We start from the raw sequence: 5,890 nt of genomic DNA on the forward strand, positions 1-5,890 counted from the left end.
TAATCCCAACAGCTGTATAGCTATTTTATTTGATTTGAAACAATTCCAAGAAGGCTCTTAAGACACAGGAAGTGAACAAAACTTAGAAAGCTCAGGAAGTAAACAAAACTCACAAGGCTCAGGAGACTAGAGAAATGGAAGATTCATATGGTCCCTCCCCAAGGTTAGACAAGCAGTCACAAGTTCTGAGGAGCCGAGACTCTTCAGCCAGCTGATCTGTCTACAAGTTGTACAGGAAGCTTCAGGGATGCAGCGGGGATGGGCTTCTCAGTGATGGAGCAGCCTTTGAGTTATCTACTTTCCTGAAAGTAAGCTTTACCCACACCCCTGCAAGCCCAGTGAACTCACTAATTCACCATGAAGACTGGGTAGAATCTTTTCTTTGGTCTGTTGTCAGTGTCCTATCTGGAATAGATAGAGCTGTTGACACTTGTTTCTAAACTCTACTTTACTTGGGGTATTGAAGCCTCTATCTCCCATTCCACCAACCCCTCAACCCTGGGTATGAGAAAGAATGTTAGTGGGGAGAGGGTGCAGAGCCCTTTACTTCTCCTGCCTGTTTAGGGTCAGTTGAACTCTTCTGGGGTAATACCAATCTCCGTCAACAGCTAATGCAGCAAGCAGTCTCCTCTGAGCCATTGCATTGAAACATTTCTCTCCTTCTACTGCACGGTCCGACTCCGGTCTCTCCAAACTGCTACAGGTCACACACCACCACCTCACACCACCTTCTCTCTCTGGGCTCCTGTATTTATCTTCCTCAGAGCCCTAGGCCACACCCCTCTCCATGCCCTAAGAGCCAGGCCATTACCAGCTGGCAAAGACCCACATGAGACAGTTATCAGCTGTGTACAAACTAAAGCCCAAACTAAAATCCCCACACTTGGGATAATAACAAAAACATATTTACATAACATAACTGAGCTTACAAAGATCCCAAAACTTCCATTACACAGACCTTTGTTTATGTCTCCTCAACAAGCCACAAAACAATTGGTTCCTGAACAGAGACTGACAGAACCAAAGCTGAGCTGGGGAGGAGTGTTTGCATAGCCCCTGAGATGGATCCCGAGTCATATAAATAAACATGACTTGGGTAAGGGTAAAACTTCTGTGGAGAAAAATCTTGATATGGTTCTCTCTAAGGGGTGACCTTCTGTAGTGGTGGTTGCGTGCCCCCCTCAGTGGGTAACGGAACATGCAACCAAGGGCAAGCCATCTGAGAGGCAAAGGCTGCATGCCCCTAGGCAATACATGGGAAATCAATCCCCAGTGGACTAACCCATACACACCATTCAGGACACTTGGTTATTATGGGCTGAGGTCTTTATAAATATCAGGGCCTGGAGAACATCAGAAGAAGAACAGGCATTATCAAGACCTGCACATGAAAGAAGGTGTGTTTGCTATCCAGTTGACCAGGTCTGACAGGACTTGTTGCCCACAGGATTGCTAAGAAAGATGTTGATTCACCAGGGCTGTCAAGACTGGCATAGAGCTTTAATGGCTTTGGTGAGACTCACGGTGACACATATTCTTCACAAGGTAGGAGAGGCTCCAGAAGGTATAAATTCTTTAGATTGGTGGCATGTGAGTCAGGTTCATAAAGGGCAAAGGGCAATCAAGAGGGATAGGGGAAGGTGAAAGCAGACAAGGTGGGATCTTGGGCATTTGAAGACCAACATGCAGTGAGAATCATCTCAGGTGTGGGATATGTGGCAGTTTTAGATACCCAGTTTTTTGTTTTGTTTGTTTGCTTTGTTTTGTTTTGTTTTTTATGCATATTTATTTATTATATATACAGTGTTCTGCATGCATGTCCACCCATAGGCTAGAAGAGCACATCAGTTCACGTTACAGATTGTTGTGAGCCACCATGTGGTTTCTGGGAATTGAACTCAGGACCTCTGGGAGAGCAGTCAGTGCTTTAATCCTCTGAGCCATCTCTCCAGCCCAATACCCAGTTTCTTAATAGAAAGATATCCATGTATACATGTACTGAAACATCTTATGATAGCCCCTTAGAATATATAATTTTATGTGTGGGTAAAAAAACAAATTTAAATACATATTAAAAAGGGATACCTAAGGATTCGCTGCTTAAGAGACCACCTAACTATCTAGGCATTACTGCCCCCACACAGTAATTTCCTTCAAAGTTAGTGACCCAAGTGTTTCACACTAAATACCTTCACAGTTCCTCACAAAGTCTAGTTATGTGATAAATACTAAAATTAAAAAAAAAAGTCTAGGCTAGGGCTAGAGAGATGGCTCAGTGATTAAGAGCACTGACTGTTCCTCCAGAGGACTTGAGGTCAATTCCCAGCACCCACATGGCAGCTCACAACTGTCTGTAGCTCCAACTGACACCCTCACACAGACACACATGCAGACAAAACACCAATGCACATAAAATAAAAATAAATAAATCATTTCTAAAATTTTCTAGGCTGGGTGTGGTGGGGCACACCTTTAATCTCAGCACTCGGGAGGCAGAGGTAGGTGGATCTCTGTGAGTTCAAGGCCAGCCTGGTCTACATTAATGAGACCCTCTTTCAAAACCTCTCTTTTTCTAAAAGGCTCGTAGAATGAGAGAGAGGAGAAGTGAAGAGGCGGAGTCTGTACGCTCACTTCACACCTGGCGTCTTATTAAAGCAGAAGCCAGAAGTGCGGATGGGGAATCTCGCTGCACCCTATTCCTGACAACAGTACTTTAGCGGGAACACTCTTATGATGTAATTTCAAGGAAATCAGACATTTGAGGCAGAAAACACGCATGCACAAATGAATAGAGCTAAATACGTAACGGTATCACCAGGAACAAAACCTCCCTTGGCTGTGTTATGTGTCTGGCTAAAGGACAGCAGGTGGCAGCAGAAGCAAGCACGGGGCTGTAGGAGGCGCCGGAGAAGCAGTTTTTGAGTAAAGCCTTCCGTCTGAGAAACCTCACCACGAGAATAAAAATAGAACAATGAGGATCTGGTGCCAAGAGCTCCAGCCACTGCGGGTGGACCGTGATATCATACACCGCCTGCCATCTGCAGAGCCTTGTCCTTCCGGGAGAAAGAAACCGTCCCAGGCTCTGTGTGGCCCCATCCTAGCTTTGCTCAAGTCACAGACCGAAGCTGGTTCACCAGGAAAGGGGCTCCGGGCAGGGCGGGGCATGGGTAAAGGAAAGGTTTTGAGGAGACTTTCCAAGCAGTGAAAGGGAAATGAAATGCTGATACACAGACCTCAAAACCACCACGCCAAGTCAAAGAAGGTAGTCACAGGAGACCACAAAATGCCTGGCACCATAAAGAGAAATGTTCGGAATAGGCAAATCTAGAGACAGAAAGGGATTAGTGGTTGTCTGGGGCTGAGGAGGTGGCAACCGTGGCAGAGCTACTAATGAATACATAGTTTCTTGAGAGGATGAAAAGATCCTAAAATTAGACTGTTAGTGGTTGTAACAAGTCTGTAGGTGTGCTGAAAACGACGCAGTTCTACATTTGAAGCGGGTGAAATTTATAGTGTGTGATTTATAGTTTGGAGATAGATAGATAGACAGACCTGGCTTCAAATCTCACTTCTTCCACTTACTAGCTATGAATCTTCAGCTTCTTTTCTATGCCTACATCTCAAAACCAAGTCAGCATAATCTAACGAAGAAGGCTGTGGAAATGCCAGTCCATAATGAGCATGGAATTTGTGTCATTTTTGTTTTCCTAGTATGCAAGTCTTTACAAGCGAGTTGAGGTGTTTGTTTGTTTGTTTGTTTGTTTGTATTGTTTTTTTATCTCAAAGCCTAACTGTGTCAAGTTTTGCTTTTGGTTTAACTGTAAATGTCTCCACTGCCCTCATTTTCTCGGCCCAAGTCTATTTTCAATCAAAATATTGATTATTACACAACACTGGAAAGTCCCTGAAAACAGAACGTTAATAGCTTTGTTGTGTTGGGAAGAATATGAGGAGGAGGGAATCCCCCCTTGGCTACCAGAAGAACAAGATGGAGTCACTACAGCATCCATGTAGTTCACACATGTACAATCATTGTGCAACGGGAACACAGTCCCCGCCACTGCCAAAGTTCTAATATTGGAACATTAGGGGTGTTGTAATAAAAAAAACATTTTCAGAAACTGGAATACTAGAAGGAAAAGCCAACACAATGTACATTATTCCTTTAACTTCTGTACCATACCTGTGAACTGTTGAAAGGCTTCAAAATTGGACTGGAGAGATGGCTCAGCAGTTGAGAGGACCAGCTGCTTAATCAGAGGACCTGGGTTCGATGCCCAGCGCCCACATGGTGGCTCACAGCCATCTGTAAATCCAGTTCTAGGCCATCTTTTTCTGGATTCCAAGGGTACCAGGCAGGCAAGTGGTACACAGATATACAGGCAAAGTGCCATACACATAAAATAGAATAAAACAAAAGATGTTAAAGACTTCAAGGTTTTCTCCAAGTAAAAGAAAAGGGTATCTTTTTCCCCCTTTGGTTTTGGTGACGCACGCCTTTAATCCCAGCACTCGGGAGGCAGAGGTGGGGGGGGGGGGCAGGGAGAAATCACTGCGAGTTTGAGACCAGCCTGGCCTACAAAGTGAGTCCTGGACAGCCAAGGCTACACAGAAAAACCCTGTCTCAAAAAGCCAAAAACAAAACAAAACAAAACCAAAACCAAAACAAAACAAAACAAAAACAAAAAAGGAGAAGGAAAGAAAAAAAAAAGAAAAGAGTTTCTTACTGTCTTAACCCATCACTAAGTTTGTGTAAATTTTATCTTTAAAAAAACCTGTTACGTATAATCATATGTACCCAATAACTCCAGCCCTCTACTGTCTCCCTTTAACTTATCCAATCACTGATTCCTTCTTGGGAGTGTTCTGAACGTTCTCGCCACGTTCGAAGTGTATGAGCATCGGTACCTTCTGTTTTAGCAGCTATCCTGCAAAACTGGGTGACCCTTGATATTCTGCCTTTATGTACAGAACCATCCCTCTAGTCTACTAAAGTAAACAACACAGATTAAGTCTCACTTGCATGGAGTTTACTTCATGGTGGAAGGAGCTTACAGCAACAACAGATGTGTATGTATTGCTGTGTTCCTAGTTGCGATGCCCCCGCATATGTTGGAACTCTAACTGCCAGTGCGATGATAATTAGGGATGGACCCTTTGGAAGGTAACTAAACTTAGTGACATTGTGAAGATGAAATATTCTTGATGAGGTGCGCCCTTTTAAGACGAAGGAGAGACGGCTAAAGTTCTATGAGCATCACCCAAAGACAAGCAGGGAAACAGCTGTCGGCAAATTAGCAAGCTCCCTCCCGGGACCAAAGATGTCCTTACTTTGCTCTTGCGCTTGCCAGTCTCTGGAACTGTGAGAAGTGAGTGTGCTATTTAAGTCATCCATCCTGGGGGAATTTTGTTATAGCAGTCTGAACAGACTGATACAGGTTAGGATGTAAATGTGCATTTAAATAGGCATCCTACAAATGCTATATATGGATATGGTTTGCTCTCGCCAAAACTCAAATTGAGACCCAGTACCCATGTAGAATATTAGGAGAAGGATCCTGAAAGAGATTAATGTGTTTATCATGAAGCTGGATCAATTCTTGAAAGAGCAGGCATTACAACAACCATTCCCCTCTGCTCAGGCATATATGCCTGTTTGCCACTCCCAGAGGCACTCCTGCCGGGTGATGTCATCTGCCATGTTGTAACGATGGCAGTAGGCCCTTCTCAAATGTAAGCGTTGGATCCCAAACCTCCCTGCACCCAGAATAAACCTTTTTCCTTTATAAATTACTTGGTCTTTAGTATTTTGTTATAGCAACCAAGAGCGGCCTAAGATGGCTGAGCTTACTGTCCTGGACAGCATCTTGGTGAGGAGCCTGCCTTGGGG

The sequence above is a fragment of the Acomys minous genome, assembly GCF_964271855.1.
Source record: "Acomys minous genome assembly, chromosome: 1".
Lineage (NCBI taxonomy): Eukaryota > Metazoa > Chordata > Mammalia > Rodentia > Muridae > Acomys > Acomys minous.